The sequence below is a fragment of the Taudactylus pleione genome, unplaced genomic scaffold (assembly GCF_031769625.1).
Source record: "Taudactylus pleione unplaced genomic scaffold, aTauple2 ptg001046l, whole genome shotgun sequence".
NCBI lineage: Eukaryota > Metazoa > Chordata > Amphibia > Anura > Myobatrachidae > Taudactylus > Taudactylus pleione.
Window position 1 is genome coordinate 158,375 of NW_028285447.1, and position 22,767 is coordinate 181,141.

The following is a 22,767-nucleotide window of genomic DNA, read 5'->3' on the forward strand; positions in this document are numbered from 1 at the left end:
ACACAGAGAATGCTCATATAGTGAAGGGAGCTGATGTGAGATACACAGAGAATGCTCATATAGTGAAGGGAGCTTCTGTGAGACACAGAGAATGCTCATATAGTGAAGGGAGCTGCTGTGAGACACAGAGAGAATGCTCATATAGTGAAAGGAGCGTGTGAGACACAGAGAGAATGCTCATATAGTGAAGGGAGCTGCTGTGAGACACACAGAGAGAATGCTCATATAGTGAAGGGAGCTGATGTGAGGCACAGAGAGAATGCTCATATAGTGAAGGGAGCTTCTGTGAGACACACAGAGAATGCTCATATAGTGAAGGGAGCTGATGTGAGACACAGAGAATGCTCATATAGTGAAGGGAGCTGATGTGAGGCACAGTGAGAATGCTCATATAGTGAAGGGAGCTGCTATGAGACACACAGAGAATGCTCATATAGTGAAAGGAGCTGCTGTGAGGCACACAGAGAATGCACATATAGTGAAGGGAGGTGCTGTGAGGCACACAGAGAATGCTCATATAGTGAAGGGAGCTGCTGTGAGGCACACAGAGAATGCTTATATAGTGAAGGGAGCTGCTGTGAGGCACAGAGAGAATGCTCATATAGTGAAGGGAGCTGCTGTGAGACACAGAGAGAATGCTCATATAGTGAGGGGAGCTGACGTGAGACACAGAGAGAATGCTCATTTAGTGAAGGGAGCTTCTGTGAGGCACACGGAGAATGCTCATATAGTGAAGGGAGCTTCTGTGAAGCACACAGAGAATGCTCATATAGTGAGGGGAGCTGATGTGAGGCACACAGAGAATGCTCATATAGTGAAGGGAGCTTCTGTGAGGCACATGGAGAATGCTCATATAGTGAAGGGAGCTGCTGTGAGGCACACAGAGACTGCTCATATAGTGAGGGGAGCTGAGGTGAGGCACAGAGAGAATGCTCATATAGTGAAGGGAGCTTCTGTGAGGCACACAGAGAATGCTCATATAGTGAAGGGAGCTTCTGAGAGACACACAGAGAATGCTCATATAGTGAGGGGAGCTGACGTGAGGCACACAGAGAATGCTCATATAGTAAAGGGAGCTGCTGTGAGGCACACAGAGAATGCTCATATAGTGAGGGGAGCTGATGTGAGGCACAGAGAGAATGCTCATATAGTGATGGGAGCTTCTGTGAGGCACACAGAGAGAATGCTCATATAGTGAAGGGAGTTGATGTGAGGCACACCGAGAATGCTCATATAGTGAAGGGAGCTTCTGTGAGGCACACGGAGAATGCTCATATAGTGAAGGGAGCTTCTGTGAGGCACACAGAGAATGCTCATATAGTGAGGGGAGCTGACGTGAGACACACAGAGAATGCTCATATAGTGAAGGGAGCTTCTGTGAGGCACACGGAGAATGCTCATATAGTGAAGGGAGCTTCTGTGAGGCACACAGAGAATGCTCATATAGTGAGAGGAGCTGATGTGAGGCACACAGAGAATGCTCATATAGTGAAGGGAGCTTCTGTGAGGCACACGGAGAAAGCTCATATAGTGAAGGGAGCTGCTGTGAGGCACACAGAGAATGCTCATATAGTGAAGGGAGCTTCTGTGAGGTACACGGAGAATGCTCATATAGTGAGGGGAGCTGACGTGAGGCACACGGAGAATGCTCATATAGTAAAGGGAGCTGCTGTGAGGCACACGGAGAATGCTCATATAGTTAAGGGAGCTTCTGTGAGGCACACAGAGAATGCTCATATAGTGAAGGGAGCTTCTGTGAGGCACACGAAGAATGCTCATATAGTGAAGGGTGCTTCTGTGAGGCACACAGAGAATGCTCATATAGTGAGGGGAGCTGTTGTGAGGCACACAGAGAATGCTCATATAGTAAAGGGAGCTTCTGTGAGGCACATGGAGAATGCTCATATAGTGAAGGGAGCTGCTGTGAGGCACACAGAGAATGCTCATATAGTGAGGGGAGCTGATGTGAGGCACAGAGAGAATGCTCATATAGTGAAGGGAGCTTATGTGAGGCACACAGAGAATGCTCATATAGTGAGGGGAGCTGATGTGAGGCACAGAGAGAATGCTCATATAGTGAAGGGAGCTTCTGTGAGGCACACAGAGAGAATGCTCATATAGTGAAGGGAGCTGATGTGAGGCACACAGAGAATGCTCATATAGTGAAGGGAGCTTCTGTGAGGCACACGGAGAATGCTCATATTGTGAAGGGAGCTTCTGTGAGGCACACGGAGAATGCTCATATAGTGAGGGGAGCTGACGTGAGACACACGGAGAATGCTCATATAGTGAAGGGAGCTTCTGTGAGGCACACGGAGAATGCTCATATAGTGAAGGGAGCTTCTGTGAGGCACACGGAGAATGCTCATATAGTGAGGGGAGCTGTTGTGAGGCACACAGAGAATGCTCATATAGTGAAGGGAGCTTCTGTGAGGCACACGGAGAATGCTCATATAGTGAAGGGAGCTGCTGTGAGACACACAGAGAATGCTCATATAGTGAGGGGAGCTGACGTGAGACACACGGAGAATGCTCATATAGTGAGGGGAGCTGTTGTGAGGCACACAGAGAATGCTCATATAGTGAGGGGAGCTGATGTGAGGCACACAGAGAATGCTCATATAGTGAAGGGAGCTGATGTGAGGCACACAGAGAATGCTCATATAGTGAAGGGAGCTTCTGTGAGGCACACGGAGAATGCTCATATTGTGAAGGGAGCTTCTGTGAGGCACACGGAGAATGCTCATATAGTGAGGGGAGCTGACGTGAGACACACGGAGAATGCTCATATAGTGAAGGGAGCTTCTGTGAGGCACACGGAGAATGCTCATATAGTGAAGGGAGCTTCTGTGAGGCACACGGAGAATGCTCATATAGTGAGGGGAGCTGTTGTGAGGCACACAGAGAATGCTCATATAGTGAGGGGAGCTGATGTGAGGCACAGAGAGAATGCTCATATAGTGAAGGGAGCTGACGTGAGGCACACAGAGAGAATGCTCATATAGTGAAGGGAGCTGATGTGAGGCACACAGAGAATGCTCATATAGTGAAGGGAGCTTCTGTGAGGCACACGGAGAATGCTCATATTGTGAAGGGAGCTTCTGTGAGGCACACGGAGAATGCTCATATAGTGAGGGGAGCTGACGTGAGACACACGGAGAATGCTCATATAGTGAGGGGAGCTGATGTGAGGCACACAGAGAATGCTCATATAGTGAAGGGAGCTTCTGTGAGGCACACGGAGAATGCTCATATAGTGAAGGGAGCTGCTGTGAGGCACACAGAGAATGCTCATATAGTGAAGGGAGCTTCTGTGAGGCACACGGAGAATGCTCATATAGTGAAGGGAGCTGCTGTGAGGCACACAGAGAATGCTCATATAGTGAGGGGAGCTGATGTGAGGCACAGAGAGAATGCTCATATAGTGAAGGGAGCTTATGTGAGGCACACAGAGAATGCTCATATAGTGAGGGGAGCTGATGTGAGGCACAGAGAGAATGCTCATATAGTGAAGGGAGCTTCTGTGAGGCACACAGAGAGAATGCTCATATAGTGAAGGGAGCTGATGTGAGGCACACAGAGAATGCTCATATAGTGAAGGGAGCTTCTGTGAGGCACACGGAGAATGCTCATATTGTGAAGGGAGCTTCTGTGAGGCACACGGAGAATGCTCATATAGTGAGGGGAGCTGACGTGAGACACACGGAGAATGCTCATATAGTGAAGGGAGCTTCTGTGAGGCACACGGAGAATGCTCATATAGTGAAGGGAGCTTCTGTGAGGCACACGGAGAATGCTCATATAGTGAGGGGAGCTGTTGTGAGGCACACAGAGAATGCTCATATAGTGAAGGGAGCTTCTGTGAGGCACACGGAGAATGCTCATATAGTGAAGGGAGCTGCTGTGAGACACACAGAGAATGCTCATATAGTGAGGGGAGCTGACGTGAGACACACGGAGAATGCTCATATAGTGAGGGGAGCTGTTGTGAGGCACACAGAGAATGCTCATATAGTGAGGGGAGCTGATGTGAGGCACACAGAGAATGCTCATATAGTGAAGGGAGCTGATGTGAGGCACACAGAGAATGCTCATATAGTGAAGGGAGCTTCTGTGAGGCACACGGAGAATGCTCATATTGTGAAGGGAGCTTCTGTGAGGCACACGGAGAATGCTCATATAGTGAGGGGAGCTGACGTGAGACACACGGAGAATGCTCATATAGTGAAGGGAGCTTCTGTGAGGCACACGGAGAATGCTCATATAGTGAAGGGAGCTTCTGTGAGGCACACGGAGAATGCTCATATAGTGAGGGGAGCTGTTGTGAGGCACACAGAGAATGCTCATATAGTGAGGGGAGCTGATGTGAGGCACAGAGAGAATGCTCATATAGTGAAGGGAGCTGACGTGAGGCACACAGAGAGAATGCTCATATAGTGAAGGGAGCTGATGTGAGGCACACAGAGAATGCTCATATAGTGAAGGGAGCTTCTGTGAGGCACACGGAGAATGCTCATATTGTGAAGGGAGCTTCTGTGAGGCACACGGAGAATGCTCATATAGTGAGGGGAGCTGACGTGAGACACACGGAGAATGCTCATATAGTGAGGGGAGCTGATGTGAGGCACACAGAGAATGCTCATATAGTGAAGGGAGCTTCTGTGAGGCACACGGAGAATGCTCATATAGTGAAGGGAGCTGCTGTGAGGCACACAGAGAATGCTCATATAGTGAAGGGAGCTTCTGTGAGGCACACGGAGAATGCTCATATAGTGAGGGGAGCTGACGTGAGACACACAGAGAATGCTCATATAGTGAAGGGAGCTTCTGTGAGGCACACGGAGAATGCTCATATAGTGAAGGGAGCTTCTGTGAGGCACACAGAGAATGCTCATATAGTGAGGGGAGCTGATGTGAGGCACACAGAGAATGCTCATATAGTGAAGGGAGCTTCTGTGAGGCACACAGAGAATGCTCATATAGTAAAGGGAGCTTCTGTGAGGCACACGGAGAATGCTCATATAGTGAGGGGAGCTGACGTGAGGCACACAGAGAATGCTCATATAGTAAAGGGAGCTGCTGTGAGGCACACGGAGAATGCTCATATAGTGAAGGGAGCTTCTGTGAGGCACACAGAGAATGCTCATATAGTGAGGGGAGCTGACGTGAGACACACAGAGAATGCTCATATGGTGAAGGGAGCTTCTGTGAGGCACACGGAGAATGCTCATATAGTGAAGGGAGCTTCTGTGAGGCACACAGAGAATGCTCATATACTGAGGGGAGCTGATGTGAGGCACACAGAGAATGCTCATATAGTGAAGGGAGCTTCTGTGAGGCACACGGAGAATGCTCATATAGTGAAGGGAGCTGCTGTGAGGCACACAGAGAATGCTCATATAGTGAAGGGAGCTTCTGTGAGGCACATGGAGAATGCTCATATAGTGAAGGGAGCTTCTGTTAGGCACACAGAGAATGCTCATATAGTGAAGGGAGCTTCTATGAGGCACACAGAGAATGCTCATATAGTGAAGGGAGCTTCTATGAGGCACACAGAGAATGCTCATATAGTGAAGGGAGCTGATGTGAGGCACACAGAGAATTCTCATATAGTGAAGGGAGCTGCTGTGAGTCACACAGAGAGAATGCTCATATAGTGAAGGGAGCTGCTGTGAGGCACACAGAGAATGCTCATATTGTGAAGGGAGCTGATGTGAGGCACACACAGAATGCTCATATAGTGAAGGGAGCTGATGTGAGGCACACAGAGAGAATGCTCATATAGTGAAGGGAGCTGATGTGAGGCACAGAGAGAATGCTCATATAGTGAAGGGAGCATCGGTTAGGCACAGAGAGAATGCTCATATAGTGAAGGGAGCTGCTGTGAGGCACACAGAGAATGCTCATATAGTGAAGGGAGCTTCTGTGAGGCACAAAGAGAATGCTCATATAGTGAAGGGAGCTTCTGTGAGGCACACAGAGAATGCTCATATAGTGAAGGGAGGTGATGTGAGGCACAGAGAGAATGCTCATATAGTGAAGGGAGTTTCTGTGAGACACAGAGAGAATGCTCATATAGTGAAGGGAGCTGATGTGAGGCACAGAGAGAATGCTCATATAGTGAAGGGAGCATCGGTTAGGCACAGAGAGAATGCTCATATAGTGAAGGGAGCTTCAGTGAGGCACAGAGAGGATGCTCATATAGTGAAGGGAGCTTCTGTGAGGCACACAGAGAATGCTCATATAGTGAAGGGAGCTTCTGTGAGGCACACAGAGAATGCTCATATAGTGAAGGGAGCTGATGTGAGAAACAAGAGAGAATGCTCATATAGTGAAGGGAGCTTCTGTGAGACACACAGAGAATGCTCATATAGTGAAGGGAGCTGATGTGAGGCACACAGAGAACGCTCATATAGTGAAGGGAGCTTCTGTGAGGCACACAGAGAATGCTCATATAGTGAAGGAAGATTCTGTGAGACACACAGAGAGAATGTTCATATAGTGAGGGGAGCTGACGTGAGGCACACAGAGAATGCTCATATAGTAAAGGGAGCTGCTGTGAGGCACATGGAGAATGCTCATAGAGTGAAGGGAGCTGATGTGAGACACAGAGAATGCTCATATAGTGAAGGGAGCTGATGTGAGGCACAGAGAGAATGCTCATATAGTGAAGGGAGCTGCTATGAGACACACAGAGAATGCTCATATAGTGAAAGGAGCTGCTGTGAGGCATACAGAGAATGCTCATATAGTGAAGGGAGGTGCTGTGAGGCACACAGAGAATGCTCATATAGTGAAGGGAGCTGCTGTGACGCACACAGAGAATGCTCATATAGTGAAGGGAGCTGCTGTGAGGCACAGAGAGAATGCTCATATAGTGAAGGGAGCTGCTGTGAGACACACAGAGAGAATGCTCATATAGTGAAGGGAGCTTCTGTGAGGCACATGGAGAATGCTCATATAGTGAAGGGAGCTGCTGTGAGGCACAGAGAGAATGCTCATATAGTGAAGGGAGCTGCTGTGAGACACACAGAGAATGCTCATATTGTGAAGGGAGCTTCTGTTAGGCACACAGAGAATGCACATATAGTGAAGGGAGCTGCTGTGAGACACACAGAGAATGCTCATATAGTGAAGGGAGCTTCTGTGAGGCACACAGAGAATGCTCATATAGTGAAGGGAGCTGCTGTGAGGCACACAGAGAATGCTCATATAGTGAAGGGAGCATCTGTGAGGCACATATAGAATGCTCATATAGTGAAGGGAGCTGCTGTGAGGCACACAGAGAATGCTCATATAGTGAAGGGAGCTTCTGTGAGGCACACAAAGAATGCTCATATTATAGTGAAGGGAGCTTCTGTGAGGCACAGACAGAATGCTCATATAATGAGGGGAGCTGATGTGAGATACACAGAGAATGCTCATATAGTGAAAGGAGCTTATGCGAGACACACAGAGAATGCTCATATAGTGAGGGGAGCTGCTGTGAGACACACAGATAATGCTCATATAGTGAAGGTAGCTTCTGTGAGATACACAGAGAATGCTCATATAGTGAAGGGAGTGTCTGTGAGACACACAGAGAATGCTCATATAGTGAAGGGAGCTGCTGTGAGGCACAGAGAGAATGCTCATATAGTGAAGGGAGCTTCTGTGAGGCATACAGAGAATGCTCATATAGTGAAGGGAGTTGATGTGAGACACACAGAGAATGCTCATATAGTGAAGGGAGCTGATGTGAGATACACAGAGAATGCTCATATAGTGAAGGGAGCTGCTGTGAGGCACAGAGAGAACGCTCATATAGTGAAGGAAGATTCTGTGAGACACACAGAGAGAATGCTCATATAGTGAGGGGAGCTGACGTGAGGCACACAGAGAATGCTCATATAGTAAAGGGAGCTGCTGTGAGGCACACGGAGAATGCTCATATAGTGAAGGGAGCTTCTGTGAGACACAGAGAATGCTCATATAGTGAAGGGAGCTGATGTGAGGCACAGAGAGAATGCTCATATAGTGAAGGGAGCTGCTATGAGACACACAGAGAATGCTCATATAGTGAAAGGAGCTGCTGTGAGGCATACAGAGAATGCTCATATAGTGAAGGGAGGTGCTGTGAGGCACACAGAGAATGCTCATATAGTGAAGGGAGCTGCTGTGACGCACACAGAGAATGCTCATATAGTGAAGGGAGCTGCTGTGAGACACACAGAGAGAATGCTCATATAGTGAAGGGAGCTTCTGTGAGGCACACAGAGAATGCTCATATAGTGAAGGGAGCTGCTGTGAGGCACAGAGAGAATGCTCATATAGTGAAGGGAGCTGCTGTGAAACACACAGAGAATGCTCATATAGTGAAGGGAGCTGCTGTGAGACACACAGATAATGCTCATATAGTGAAGGGAGCTTCTGTGAGGCACACAGAGAATGCTCATATAGTGAAGGGAGCTGCTGTGAGGCACACAGAGAATGCTCATATTTAGCAGGGAGCTTCTGTGAGGCACACATAGAATGCTCATATAGTGAAGGGAGCTGCTGTGAGGCACACAGAGAATGCTCATATAGTGAAGGGAGCTTCTGTGAGGCACACAAAGAATGCTCATATTATAGTGAAGGGAGCTTCTGTGAGGCACAGACAGAATGCTCATATAATGAGGGGAGCTGATGTGAGATACACAGAGAATGCTCATATAGTGAAAGGAGCTTATGTGAGACACACAGAGAATGCTCATATAGTGAGGGGAGCTGCTGTGAGACACACAGATAATGCTATATAGTGAAGGGAGCTTCTGTGAGATACACAGAGAATGCTCATATAGTGAAGGGAGTGTCTGTGAGACACACAGAGAATGCTCATATAGTGAAGGGAGCTTCTGTGAGGCATACAGAGAATGCTCATATAGTGAAGGGAGTTGATGTGAGACACACAGAGAATGCTCATATAGTGAAGGGAGCTGATGTGAGATACACAGAGAATGCTCATATAGTGAAGGGAGCTGCTGTGAGGCACAGAGAGAATGCTCATATAGTGAAGGGAGCTTCTGATAGGCACAGAGAGAATGCTCATATAGTGAAGGGAGCTGCTGTGAGGCACAGAGAGAATGCTCATATAGTGAAGGGAGCTTCTGTGAGGCACACAGAGAATGCTCATATAGTGAAGGGAGCTGACGTGAGGCACACAGAGAATGCTCATATAGTGAAGGGAGCTGATGTGAGATACACAGAGAATGCTCATATATTGAAGGGAGCTGACGTGAGGCACAGAGAGAATGCTCATATAGTGAAGGGAGCTTCTGTGAGGCACACAGAGAATGCACATATAGTGAAGGGAGCTTCTGTGAGGCACACAGAGAATGCTCATATATTGAAGGGAGCTGCTGTGAGGCACAGAGAGAATGCTCATATAGTGAAGGGAGCTTCTGTGAGGCACACAGGGAATGCTCATATAGTGAAGGGAGCTTCTGTGAGGTACACAGAGAATGCTCATATAGTGAAGGCAGTTTCTGTGAGGCACACAGAGAATGGTCATATAGTGAAGGTAGCTTCTGTGAGACACACAGAGAATGCTCATATATTGAAGGGAGCTGACGTGAGGCACAGAGAGAATGCTCATATAGTGAAGGGAGCTTCTGTGAGGCACACAGAGAATGCTCATATAGTGAAGGGAGCTTCTGTGAGGCACACAGAGAATGCTCATATAGTGAAGGGAGCTTCTGTGAGGCACACAGAGAATGCTCATATAGTGAAGGGAGCTTCTGTGAGGCACACAGAGAATGCTCATATAGTGAAGGGAGCTGATGTGAGATACACAGAGAATGCTCATATATTGAAGGGAGCTGCTGTGAGGCACAGAGAGAATGCTCATATAGTGACGGGAGCTTCTGTGAGGCACACAGGGAATGCTCATATAGTGAAGGGAGCTTCTTTGAGGTACACAGAGAATGCTCATATAGTGAAGGGAGCTTCTGTGAGGCACACAGAGAATGGTCATATAGTGAAGGTAGCTTCTGTGAGACACACAGAGAATGCTCATATTGTGAAGGGAGCTGCTGTGAGACACACAGAGAGAATGCTCATATAGTGAAGGGAGCTGCTGTGAGACACACAGAGAATGCTCATATAGTGAAGGGAGCTTCTGTGAGGCACACAGAGAATGCTCATATAGTGAAGGGAGGTGCTGTGAGGCACACAGAGAATGCTCATATAGTGAAGGGAGCTTCTGTGAGGCACACAGAGAATGCTCATATAGTGAAGGGAGCTTCTGTGAGGCACACAGAGAATGCTCATATAGTGAAGGGAGCTGATGTGAGATACACAGAGAATGCTCATATAGTGAAGGGAGCTTCTGTGAGACACAGAGAATGCTCATATAGTGAAGGGAGCTGCTGTGAGACACAGAGAGAATGCTCATATAGTGAAAGGAGCGTGTGAGACACAGAGAGAATGCTCATATAGTGAAGGGAGCTGCTGTGAGACACACAGAGAGAATGCTCATATAGTGAAGGGAGCTGATGTGAGGCACAGAGAGAATGCTCATATAGTGAAGGGAGCTTCTGTGAGACACACAGAGAATGCTCATATAGTGAAGGGAGCTGATGTGAGACACAGAGAATGCTCATATAGTGAAGGGAGCTGATGTGAGGCACAGTGAGAATGCTCATATAGTGAAGGGAGCTGCTATGAGACACACAGAGAATGCTCATATAGTGAAAGGAGCTGCTGTGAGGCACACAGAGAATGCACATATAGTGAAGGGAGGTGCTGTGAGGCACACAGAGAATGCTCATATAGTGAAGGGAGCTGCTGTGAGGCACACAGAGAATGCTTATATAGTGAAGGGAGCTGCTGTGAGGCACAGAGAGAATGCTCATATAGTGAAGGGAGCTGCTGTGAGACACAGAGAGAATGCTAATATAGTGATGGGAGCTTCTGTGAGGCACACAGAGAATGCTCATATAGTGAAGGGAGCTGCTGTGAGGCACAGAGAGAATGCTCATATAGTGAAGGGAGCTGCAGTGAGACACACAGAGAATGCTCATATAGTGAAGGGAGCTGATATGAGATACACAGAGAATGCTCATATAGTGAAGGGAGCTGATGTGAGGCACAGAGTGAATGCTCATATAGTGAAGGGAGCTTCTGTGAGACACAGAGAGAATGCTCATATAGTGAAGGGAGCTGATGTGAGGCACAGAGAGAATGCTCATATAGTGAAGGGAGCATCGGTTAGGCACAGAGAGAATGCTCATATAGTGAAGGGAGCTTCTGTGAGGCACACAGAGAATGCTCATATAGTGAAGGGAGCTGATGTGAGGCACACAGAGAATGCTCATATAGTGAAGGGAGCTTCTGTGAGGCACACAGAGAATGCTCATATTGTGAAGGGAGCTTCTGTGAGGCACACGGAGAATGCTCATATAGTGAGGGGAGCTGACGTGAGACACACGGAGAATGCTCATATAGTGAAGGGAGCTTCTGTGAGGCACACGGAGAATGCTCATATAGTGAAGGGAGCTTCTGTGAGGCACACAGAGAATGCTCATATAGTGAGGGGAGCTGTTGTGAGGCACACAGAGAATGCTCATATAGTGAGGGGAGCTGATGTGAGGCACAGAGAGAATGCTCATATAGTGAAGGGAGCTGACGTGAGGCACACAGAGAGAATGCTCATATAGTGAAGGGAGCTGATGTGAGGCACACAGAGAATGCTCATATAGTGAAGGGAGCTTCTGTGAGGCACAAGGAGAATGCTCATATTGTGAAGGGAGCTTCTGTGAGGCACACGGAGAATGCTCATATAGTGAGGGGAGCTGACGTGAGGCACACAGAGAATGCTCATATAGTAAAGGGAGCTGCTGTGAGGCACACGGAGAATGCTCATATAGTGAAGGGAGCTTCTGTGAGGCACACAGAGAATGCTCATATAGTGAGGGGAGCTGACGTGAGACACACAGAGAATGCTCATATAGTGAAGGGAGCTTCTGTGAGGCACACGGAGAATGCTCATATAGTGAAGGGAGCTTCTGTGAGGCACACAGAGAATGCTCATATACTGAGGGGAGCTGATGTGAGGCACACAGAGAATGCTCATATAGTGAAGGGAGCTTCTGTGAGGCACACGGAGAATGCTCATATAGTGAAGGGAGCTGCTGTGAGGCACACAGAGAATGCTCATATAGTGAAGGGAGCTTCTGTGAGGCACACGGAGAATGCTCATATAGTGAAGGGAGCTTCTGTTAGGCACACAGAGAATGCTCATATAGTGAAGGGAGCTTCTATGAGGCACACAGAGAATGCTCATATAGTGAAGGGAGCTTCTATGAGGCACACAGAGAATGCTCATATAGTGAAGGGAGCTGATGTGAGGCACACAGAGAATGCTCATATAGTGAAGGGAGCTGCTGTGAGGCACACAGAGAGAATGCTCATATAGTGAAGGGAGCTGCTGTGAGGCACACAGAGAGAATGCTCATATAGTGAAGGGAGCTGATGTGAGGCACAGAGAGAATGCTCATATAGTGAAGGGAGCATCGGTTAGGCACAGAGAGAATGCTCATATAGTGAAGGGAGCTGCTGTGAGGCACACAGAGAATGCTCATATAGTGAAGGGAGCTTCTGTGAGGCACAAAGAGAATGCTCATATAGTGAAGGGAGCTTCTGTGAGGCACACAGAGAATGCTCATATAGTGAAGGGAGGTGATGTGAGGCACAGAGAGAATGCTCATTTAGTGAAGGGAGTTTCTGTGAGACACAGAGAGAATGCTCATATAGTGAAGGGAGCTGATGTGAGGCACAGAGAGAATGCTCATATAGTGAAGGGAGCATCGGTTAGGCACAGAGAGAATGCTCATATAGTGAAGGGAGCTTCAGTGAGGCACAGAGAGGATGCTCATATAGTGAAGGGAGCTTCTGTGAGGCACACAGAGAATGCTCATATAGTGAAGGGAGCTTCTGTGAGGCACACAGAGAATGCTCATATAGTGAAGGGAGCTGATGTGAGAAACAAGAGAGAATGCTCATATAGTGAAGGGAGCTTCTGTGAGACACACAGAGAATGCTCATATAGTGAAGGGAGCTGATGTGAGGCACACAGAGAACGCTCATATAGTGAAGGGAGCTTCTGTGAGGCACACAGAGAATGCTCATATAGTGAAGGAAGATTATGTGAGACACACAGAGAGAATGCTCATATAGTGAGGGGAGCTGACGTGAGGCACACAGAGAATGCTCATATAGTAAAGGGAGCTGCTGTGAGGCACATGGAGAATGCTCATAGAGTGAAGGGAGCTGATGTGAGACACAGAGAATGCTCATATAGTGAAGGGAGCTGATGTGAGGCACAGAGAGAATGCTCATATAGTGAAGGGAGCTGCTATGAGACACACAGAGAATGCTCATATAGTGAAAGGAGCTGCTGTGAGGCATACAGAGAATGCTCATATAGTGAAGGGAGGTGCTGTGAGGCACACAGAGAATGCTCATATAGTGAAGGGAGCTGCTGTGACGCACACAGAGAATGCTCATATAGTGAAGGGAGCTGCTGTGTGGCACAGAGAGAATGCTCATATAGTGAAGGGAGCTGCTGTGAGACACACAGAGAGAATGCTCATATAGTGAAGGGAGCTTCTGTGAGGCACACAGAGAATGCTCATATAGTGAAGGGAGCTGCTGTGAGGCACAGAGAGAATGCTCATATAGTGAAGGGAGCTGCTGTGAGACACACAGAGAATGCTCATATAGTGAAGGGAGCTTCTGTTAGGCACACAGAGAATGCACATATAGTGAAGGGAGCTGCTGTGAGACACACAGAGAATGCTCATATAGTGAAGGGAGCTTCTGTGAGGCACACAGAGAATGCTCATATAGTGAAGGGAGCTGCTGTGAGGCACACAGAGAATGCTCATATAGTGAAGGGAGCTTCTGTGAGGCACACATAGAATGCTCATATAGTGAAGGGAGCTGCTGTGAGGCACACAGAGAATGCTCATATAGTGAAGGGAGCTTCTGTGAGGCACACAATGAATGCTCATATTATAGTGAAGGGAGCTTCTGTGAGGCACAGACAGAATGCTCATATAATGAGGGGAGCTGATGTGAGATACACAGAGAATGCTCATATAGTGAAAGGAGCTTATGCGAGACACACAGAGAATGCTCATATAGTGAGGGGAGCTGCTGTGAGACACACAGATAATGCTCATATAGTGAAGGGAGCTTCTGTGAGATACACAGAGAATGCTCATATAGTGAAGGGAGTGTCTGTGAGACACACAGAGAATGCTCATATAGTGAAGGGAGCTGCTGTGAGGCACAGAGAGAATGCTCATATAGTGAAGGGAGCTTCTGTGAGGCATACAGAGAATGCTCATATAGTGAAGGGAGTTGATGTGAGACACACAGAGAATGCTCATATAGTGAAGGGAGCTGATGTGAGATACACAGAGAATGCTCATATAGTGAAGGGAGCTGCTGTGAGGCACAGAGAGAACGCTCATATAGTGAAGGGAGCTTCTGTGAGGCACACAGAGAATGCTCATATAGTGAAGGAAGATTCTGTGAGACACACAGAGAGAATGCTCATATAGTGAGGGGAGCTGACGTGAGGCACACAGAGAATGCTCATATAGTAAAGGGAGCTGCTGTGAGGCACACGGAGAATGCTCATATAGTGAAGGGAGCTGATGTGAGACACAGAGAATGCTCATATAGTGAAGGGAGCTGATGTGAGGCACAGAGAGAATGCTCATATAGTGAAGGGAGCTGCTATGAGACACACAGAGAATGCTCATATAGTGAAGGGAGCTTCTGTTAGGCACACAGAGAATGCACATATAGTGAAGGGAGCTGCTGTGAGACACACAGAGAATGCTCATATAGTGAAGGGAGCTGCTGTGAGGCACACAGAGAATGCTCATATTTAGAAGGGAGCTTCTGTGAGGCACACATAGAATGCTCATATAGTGAAGGGAGCCGCTGTGAGGCACACAGAGAATGCTCATATAGTGAAGGGAGCTTCTGTGAGGCACACAAAGAATGCTCATATTATAGTGAAGGGAGCTTCTGTGAGGCACAGACAGAATGCTCATATAATGAGGGGAGCTGATGTGAGATACACAGAGAATGCTCATATAGTGAAAGGAGCTTATGTGAGACACACAGAGAATGCTCATATAGTGAGGGAAGTTGCTGTGAGACACACAGATAATGCTCATATAGTGAAGGGAGCTTCTGTGAGATACACAGAGAATGCTCATATAGTGAAGGGAGTGTCTGTGAGACACACAGAGAATGCTCATATAGTGAAGGGAGCTTCTGTGAGGCATACAGAGAATGCTCATATAGTGAAGGGAGTTGATGTGAAACACACAGAGAATGCTCATATAGTGAAGGGAGCTGATGTGAGATACACAGAGAATGCTCATATAGTGAAGGGAGCTGCTGTGAGGCACAGAGAGAATGCTCATATAGTGAAGGGAGCTTCTGATAGGCACAGAGAGAATGCTCATATAGTGAAGGGAGCTGCTGTGAGGCACAGAGAGAATGCTCATATAGTGAAGGGAGCTGACGTGAGGCACACAGAGAATGCTCATATAGTGAAGGGAGCTGATGTGAGATACACAGAGAATGCTCATATATTGAAGGGAGCTGACGTGAGGCACAGAGAGAATGCTCATATAGTGAAGGGAGCTTCTGTGAGGCACACAGAGAATGCTCATATAGTGAAGGGAGCTTCTGTGAGGCACACAGAGAATGCTCATATATTGAAGGGAGCTGCTGTGAGGCACAGAGAGAATGCTCATATAGTGAAGGGAGCTTCTGTGAGGCACACAGGGAATGCTCATATAGTGAAGGGAGCTTCTGTGAGGTACACAGAGAATGCTCATATAGTGAAGGGAGTTTCTGTGAGGCACACAGAGAATGTTCATATAGTGAAGGTAGCTTCTGTGAGACACACAGAGAATGCTCATATATTGAAGGGAGCTGACGTGAGGCACAGAGAGAATGCTCATATAGTGAAGGGAGCTTCTGTGAGGCACACAGAGAATGCTCATATAGTGAAGGGAGCTTCTGTGAGGCACACAGAGAATGCTCATATAGTGAAGGGAGCATCGGTTAGGCACAGAGAGAATGCTCATATAGTGAAGGGAGCTTCTGTGAGGCACACAGAGAATGCTCATATAGTGAAGGAAGCTGATGTGAGATACACAGAGAATGCTCATATATTGAAGGGAGCTGCTGTGAGGCACAGAGAGAATGCTCATATAGTGAAGGGAGCTTCTGTGAGGCACACAGGGAATGCTCATATAGTGAAGGGAGCTTCTGTGAGGTACACAGAGAATGCTCATATAGTGAAGGGAGCTTCTGTGAGGCACACAGAGAATGGTCATATAGTGAAGGTAGCTTCTGTGAGACACACAGAGAATGCTCATATTGTGAAGGGAGCTGCTGTGAGACACACAGAGAGAATGCTCATATAGTGAAGGGAGCTGCTGTGAGACACACAGAGAATGCTCATATAGTGAAGGGAGCTTCTGTGAGGCACACAGAGAATGCTCATATAGTGAAGGGAGGTGCTGTGAGGCACACAGAGAATGCTCATATAGTGAAGGGAGCTTCTGTGAGGCACACAGAGAATGCTCATATAGTGAAGGGAGCTTCTGTGAGGCACACAGAGAATGCTCATATAGTGAAGGGAGCTGATGTGAGATACACAGAGAATGCTCATATAGTGAAGGGAGCTTCTGTGAGACACAGAGAATGCTCATATAGTGAAGGGAGCTGCTGTGAGACACAGAGAGAATGCTCATATAGTGAAAGGAGCGTGTGAGACACAGAGAGAATGCTCATATAGTGAAGGGAGCTGCTGTGAGACACACAGAGAGAATGCTCATATAGTGAAGGGAGCTGATGTGAGGCACAGAGAGAATGCTCATATAGTGAAGGGAGCTTCTGTGAGACACACAGAGAATGCTCATATAGTGAAGGGAGCTGATGTGAGACACAGAGAATGCTCATATAGTGAAGGGAGCTGATGTGAGGCACAGTGAGAATGCTCATATAGTGAAGGGAGCTGCTATGAGACACACAGAGAATGCTCATATAGTGAAAGGAGCTGCTGTGAGGCACACAGAGAATGCACATATAGTGAAGGGAGGTGCTGTGAGGCACACAGAGAATGCTCATATAGTGAAGGGAGCTGCTGTGAGGCACACAGAGAATGCTCATATAGTGAAGGGAGCTGCTGTGAGGCACAGAGAGAATGCTCATATAGTGAAGGGAGCTGCTGTGAGACACAGAGAGAATGCTAATATAGTGATGGGAGCTTCTGTGAGGCACACAGAGAATGCTCATATAGTGAAGGGAGCTGCTGTGAGGCACAGAGAGAATGCTCATATAGTGAAGGGAGCTGCTGTGAGACACACAGAGAATGCTCATATAGTGAAGGGAGCTGATATGAGATACACAGAGAATGCTCATATAGTGAAGGGAGCTGATGTGAGGCACAGAGTGAATGCTCATATAGTGAAGGGAGCTTCTGTGAGACACAGAGAGAATGCTCATATAGTGAAGGGAGCTGATGTGAGGCACAGAGAGAATGCTCATATAGTGAAGGGAGCATCGGTTAGGCACAGAGAGAATGCTCATATAGTGAAGGGAGCTTCTGTGAGGCACACAGAGCATGCTCATATAGTGAAGGGAGCTGATGTGAGGCACACAGAGAATGCTCATATAGTGAAGGGAGCTTCTGTGAGGCACACGGAGAATGCTCATATTGTGAAGGGAGCTTCTGTGAGGCACACGGAGAATGCTCATATAGTGAGGGGAGCTGACGTGAGACACACGGAGAATGCTCATATAGTGAAGGGAGCATCTGTGAGGCACACAGAGAATGCTCATATAGTGAAGGGAGCTTCTGTGAGGCACACGGAGAATGCTCATATAGTGAGGGGAGCTGTTGTGAGGCACACAGAGAATGCTCATATAGTGAGGGGAGCTGATGTGAGGCACAGAGAGAATGCTCATATAGTGAAGGGAGCTGACGTGAGGCACACAGAGAGAATGCTCATATAGTGAAGGGAGCTGATGTGAGGCACACAGAGAATGCTCATATAGTGAAGGGAGCTTCTGTGAGGCACACGGAGAATGCTCATATTGTGAAGGGAGCTTCTGTGAGGCACACGGAGAATGCTCATATAGTGAGGGGAGCTGACGTGAGACACACAGAGAATGCTCATATAGTGAGGGGAGCTGATGTGAGGCACACAGAGAATGCTCATATAGTGAAGGGAGCTTCTGTGAGGCACACGGAGAATGCTCATATAGTGAAGGGAGCTGCTGTGAGGCACACAGAGAATGCTCATATAGTGAAGGGAGCTTCTGTGAGGCACACGGAGAATGCTCATATAGTGAGGGGAGCTGACGTGAGACACACAGAGAATGCTCATATAGTGAAGGGAGCTTCTGTGAGGCACACGGAGAATGCTCATATAGTGAAGGGAGCTTCTGTGAGGCACACAGAGAATGCTCATATAGTGAGTGGAGCTGATGTGAGGCACACAGAGAATGCTCATATAGTGAAGGGAGCTTCTGTGAGGCACACAGAGAATGCTCATATAGTAAAGGGAGCTTCTGTGAGGCACACGGAGAATGCTCATATAGTGAGGGGAGCTGACGTGAGGCACACAGAGAATGCTCATATTGTAAAGGGAGCTGCTGTGAGGCACACGGAGAATGCTCATATAGTGAAGGGAGCTTCTGTGAGGCACACAGAGAATGCTCATATAGTGAGGGGAGCTGACGTGAGACACACAGAGAATGCTCATATAGTGAAGGGAGCTTCTGTGAGGCACACGGAGAATGGTCATATAGTGAAGGGAGCTTCTGTGAGGCACACAGAGAATGCTCATATACTGAGGGGAGCTGATGTGAGGCACACAGAGAATGCTCATATAGTGAAGGGAGCTTCTGTGAGGCACACGGAGAATGCTCATATAGTGAAGGGAGCTGCTGTGAGGCACACAGAGAATGCTCATATAGTGAAGGGAGCTTCTGTGAGGCACACGGAGAATGCTCATATAGTGAAGGGAGCTTCTGTTAGGCACACAGAGAATGCTCATATAGTGAAGGGAGCTTCTATGAGGCACAAAGAGAATGCTCATATAGTGAAGGGAGCTTCTATGAGGCACACAGAGAATGCTCATATAGTGAAGGGAGCTGATGTGAGGCACACAGAGAATGCTCATATAGTGAAGGGAGCTGCTGTGAGGCACACAGAGAGAATGCTCATATAGTGAAGGGAGCTGCTGTGAGGCACACAGAGAATGCTCATATTGTGAAGGGAGCTGATGTGATGCACACAGAGAATGCTCATATAGTGAAGGGAGCTGATGTGAGGCACACAGAGAGAATGCTCATATAGTGAAGGGAGCTGATGTGAGGCACAGAGAGAATGCTCATATAGTGAAGGGAGCATCGGTTAGGCACAGAGAGAATGCTCATATAGTGAAGGGAGCTGCTGTGAGGCACACAGAGAATGCTCATATAGTGAAGGGAGCTTCTGTGAGGCACACAGAGAATGCTCATATAGTGAAGGGAGCTTCTGTGAGGCACACAGAGAATGCTCATATAGTGAAGGGAGGTGATGTGAGGCACAGAGAGAATGCTCATATAGTGAAGGGAGTTTCTGTGAGACACAGAGAGAATGCTCATATAGTGAAGGGAGCTGATGTGAGGCACAGAGAGAATGCTCATATAGTGAAGGGAGCATCGGTTAGGCACAGAGAGAATGCTCATATAGTGAAGGGAGCTTCAGTGAGGCACAGAGAGGATGCTCATATAGTGAAGGGAGCTTCTGTGAGGCACACAGAGAATGCTCATATAGTGAAGGGAGCTTCTGTGAGGCACACAGAGAATGCTCATATAGTGAAGGGAGCTGATGTGAGAAACAAGAGAGAATGCTCATATAGTGAAGGGAGCTTCTGTGAGACACACAGAGAACGCTCATATAGTGAAGGGAGCTTCTTTGAGGCACACAGAGAATGCTCATATAGTGAAGGAAGATTCTGTGAGACACACAGAGAGAATGCTCATATAGTGAGGGGAGCTGACGTGAGGCACACAGAGAATGCTCATATAGTAAAGGGAGCTGCTGTGAGGCACATGGAGAATGCTCATAGAGTGAAGGGAGCTGATGTGAGACACATAGAATGCTCATATAGTGAAGGGAGCTGATGTGAGGCACAGAGAGAATGCTCATATAGTGAAGGGAGCTGCTGTGAGACAAACAGAGAGAATGCTCATATAGTGATGGGAGCTTCTGTGAGGCACACAGAGAATGCTCATATAGTGAAGGGAGCTGCTGTGAGGCACAGAGAGAATGCTCATATAGTGAAGGGAGCTGCTGTGAGACACACAGAGAATGCTCATATAGTGAAGGGAGCTTCTGTTAGGCACACAGAGAATGCACATATAGTGAAGGGAGCTGCTGTGAGACACACAGAGAATGCTCATATAGTGAAGGGAGCTTCTGTGAGGCACACAGAGAATGCTCATATAGTGAAGGGAGCTGCTGTGAGGCACACAGAGAATGCTCATATAGTAAAGGGAGCTTCTGTGAGGCACACATAGAATGCTCATATAGTGAAGGGAGCTGCTGTGAGGCACACAGAAAATGCTCATATAGTGAAGGGAGCTTCTGTGAGGCACACAAAGAATGCTCATATTATATTGAAGGGAGCTTCTGTGAGGCACAGACAGAATGCTCATATAATGAGGGGAGCTGATGTGAGATACACAGAGAATGCTCATATAGTGAAAGGAGCTTATGCGAGACACACAGAGAATGCTCATATAGTGAGGGGAGCTGCTGTGAGACACACAGATAATGCTCATATAGTGAAGGGAGCTTCTGTGAGATACACAGAGAATGCTCATATAGTGAAGGGAGTGTCTGTGAGACACACAGAGAATGCTCATATAGTGAAGGGAGCTGCTGTGAGGCATACAGAGAATGCTCATATAGTGAAGGGAGTTGATGTGAGACACACAGAGAATGCTCATATAGTGAAGGGAGCTGATGTGAGATACACAGAGAATGCTCATATAGTGAAGGGAGCTGCTGGGAGGCACAGAGAGAACGCTCATATAGTGAAGGGAGCTTCTGTGAGGCACACAGAGAATGCTCATATAGTGAAGGAAGATTCTGTGAGACACACAGAGAGAATGCACATATAGTGAGGGGAGCTGACGTGAGGCACACAGAGAATGCTCATATAGTAAAGGGAGCTGCTGTGAGGCACACGGAGAATGCTCATATAGTGAAGGGAGCTGATGTGAGACACAGAGAATGCTCATATAGTGAAGGGAGCTGATGTGAGGCACAGAGAGAATGCTCATATAGTGAAGGGAGCTGCTATGAGACACACAGAGAATGCTCATATAGTTAAAGGAGCTGCTGTGAGGCATACAGAGAATGCTCATATAGTGAAGGGAGGTGCTGTGAGGCACACAGAGAATGCTCATATAGTGAAGGGAGCTGCTGTGACGCACACAGAGAATGCTCATATAGTGAAGGGAGCTGCTGTGAGGCACAGAGAGAATGCTCATATAGTGAAGGGAGCTGCTGTGAGACACACAGAGAGAATGCTCATATAGTGAAGGGAGCTTCTGTGAGGCACACAGAGAATGCTCATATAGTGAAGGGAGCTGCTGTGAGGCACAGAGAGAATGCTCATATAGTGAAGGGAGCTGCTGTGAGACACACAGAGAATGCTCATATAGTGAAGGGAGCTTCTGTTAGGCACACAGAGAATGCACATATAGTGAAGGGAGCTGCTGTGAGACACACAGAGAATGCTCATATAGTGAAGGGAGCTTCTGTGAGGCACACAGAGAATGCTCATATAGTGAAGGGAGCTGCTGTGAGGCACACAGAGAATGCTCATATAGTGAGGGGAGCTTCTGTGAGGCACACATAGAATGCTCATATAGTGAAGGGAGCTGCTGTGAGGCACACAGAGAATGCTCATATAGTGAAGGGAGCTTCTGTGAGGCACACAAAGAATGCTCATATTATAGTGAAGGGAGCTTCTGTGAGGAACAGACAGAATGCTCATATAATGAGGGGAGCTGATGTGAGATACACAGAGAATGCTCATATAGTGAAAGGAGCTTATGTGAGACACACAGAGAATGCTCATATAGTGAGGGGAGCTGCTGTGAGACACACAGATAATGCTCATATAGTGAAGGGAGCTTCTGTGAGATACACAGAGAATGCTCATATAGTGAAGGGAGTGTCTGTGAGACACACAGAGAATGCTCATATAGTGAAGGGAGCTTCTGTGAGGCATACAGAGAATGCTCATATAGTGAAGGGAGTTGATGTGAGACACACAGAGAATGCTCATATAGTGAAGGGAGCTGATGTGAGATACACTGAGAATGCTCATATAGTGAAGGGAGCTGCTGTGAGGCACAGAGAGAATGCTCATATAGTGAAGGGAGCTTCTGATAGGCACAGAGAGAATGCTCATATAGTGAAGGGAGCTGCTGTGAGGCACAGAGAGAATGCTCATATAGTGAAGGGAGCTTCTGTGAGGCACACAGAGAATGCTCATATAGTGAAGGGAGCTGACGTGAGGCACACAGAGAATGCTCATATAGTGAAGGGAGCTGATGTGAGATACACAGAGAATGCTCATATATTGAAGGGAGCTGACGTGAGGCACAGAGAGAATGCTCATATAGTGAAGGAAGCTTCTGTGA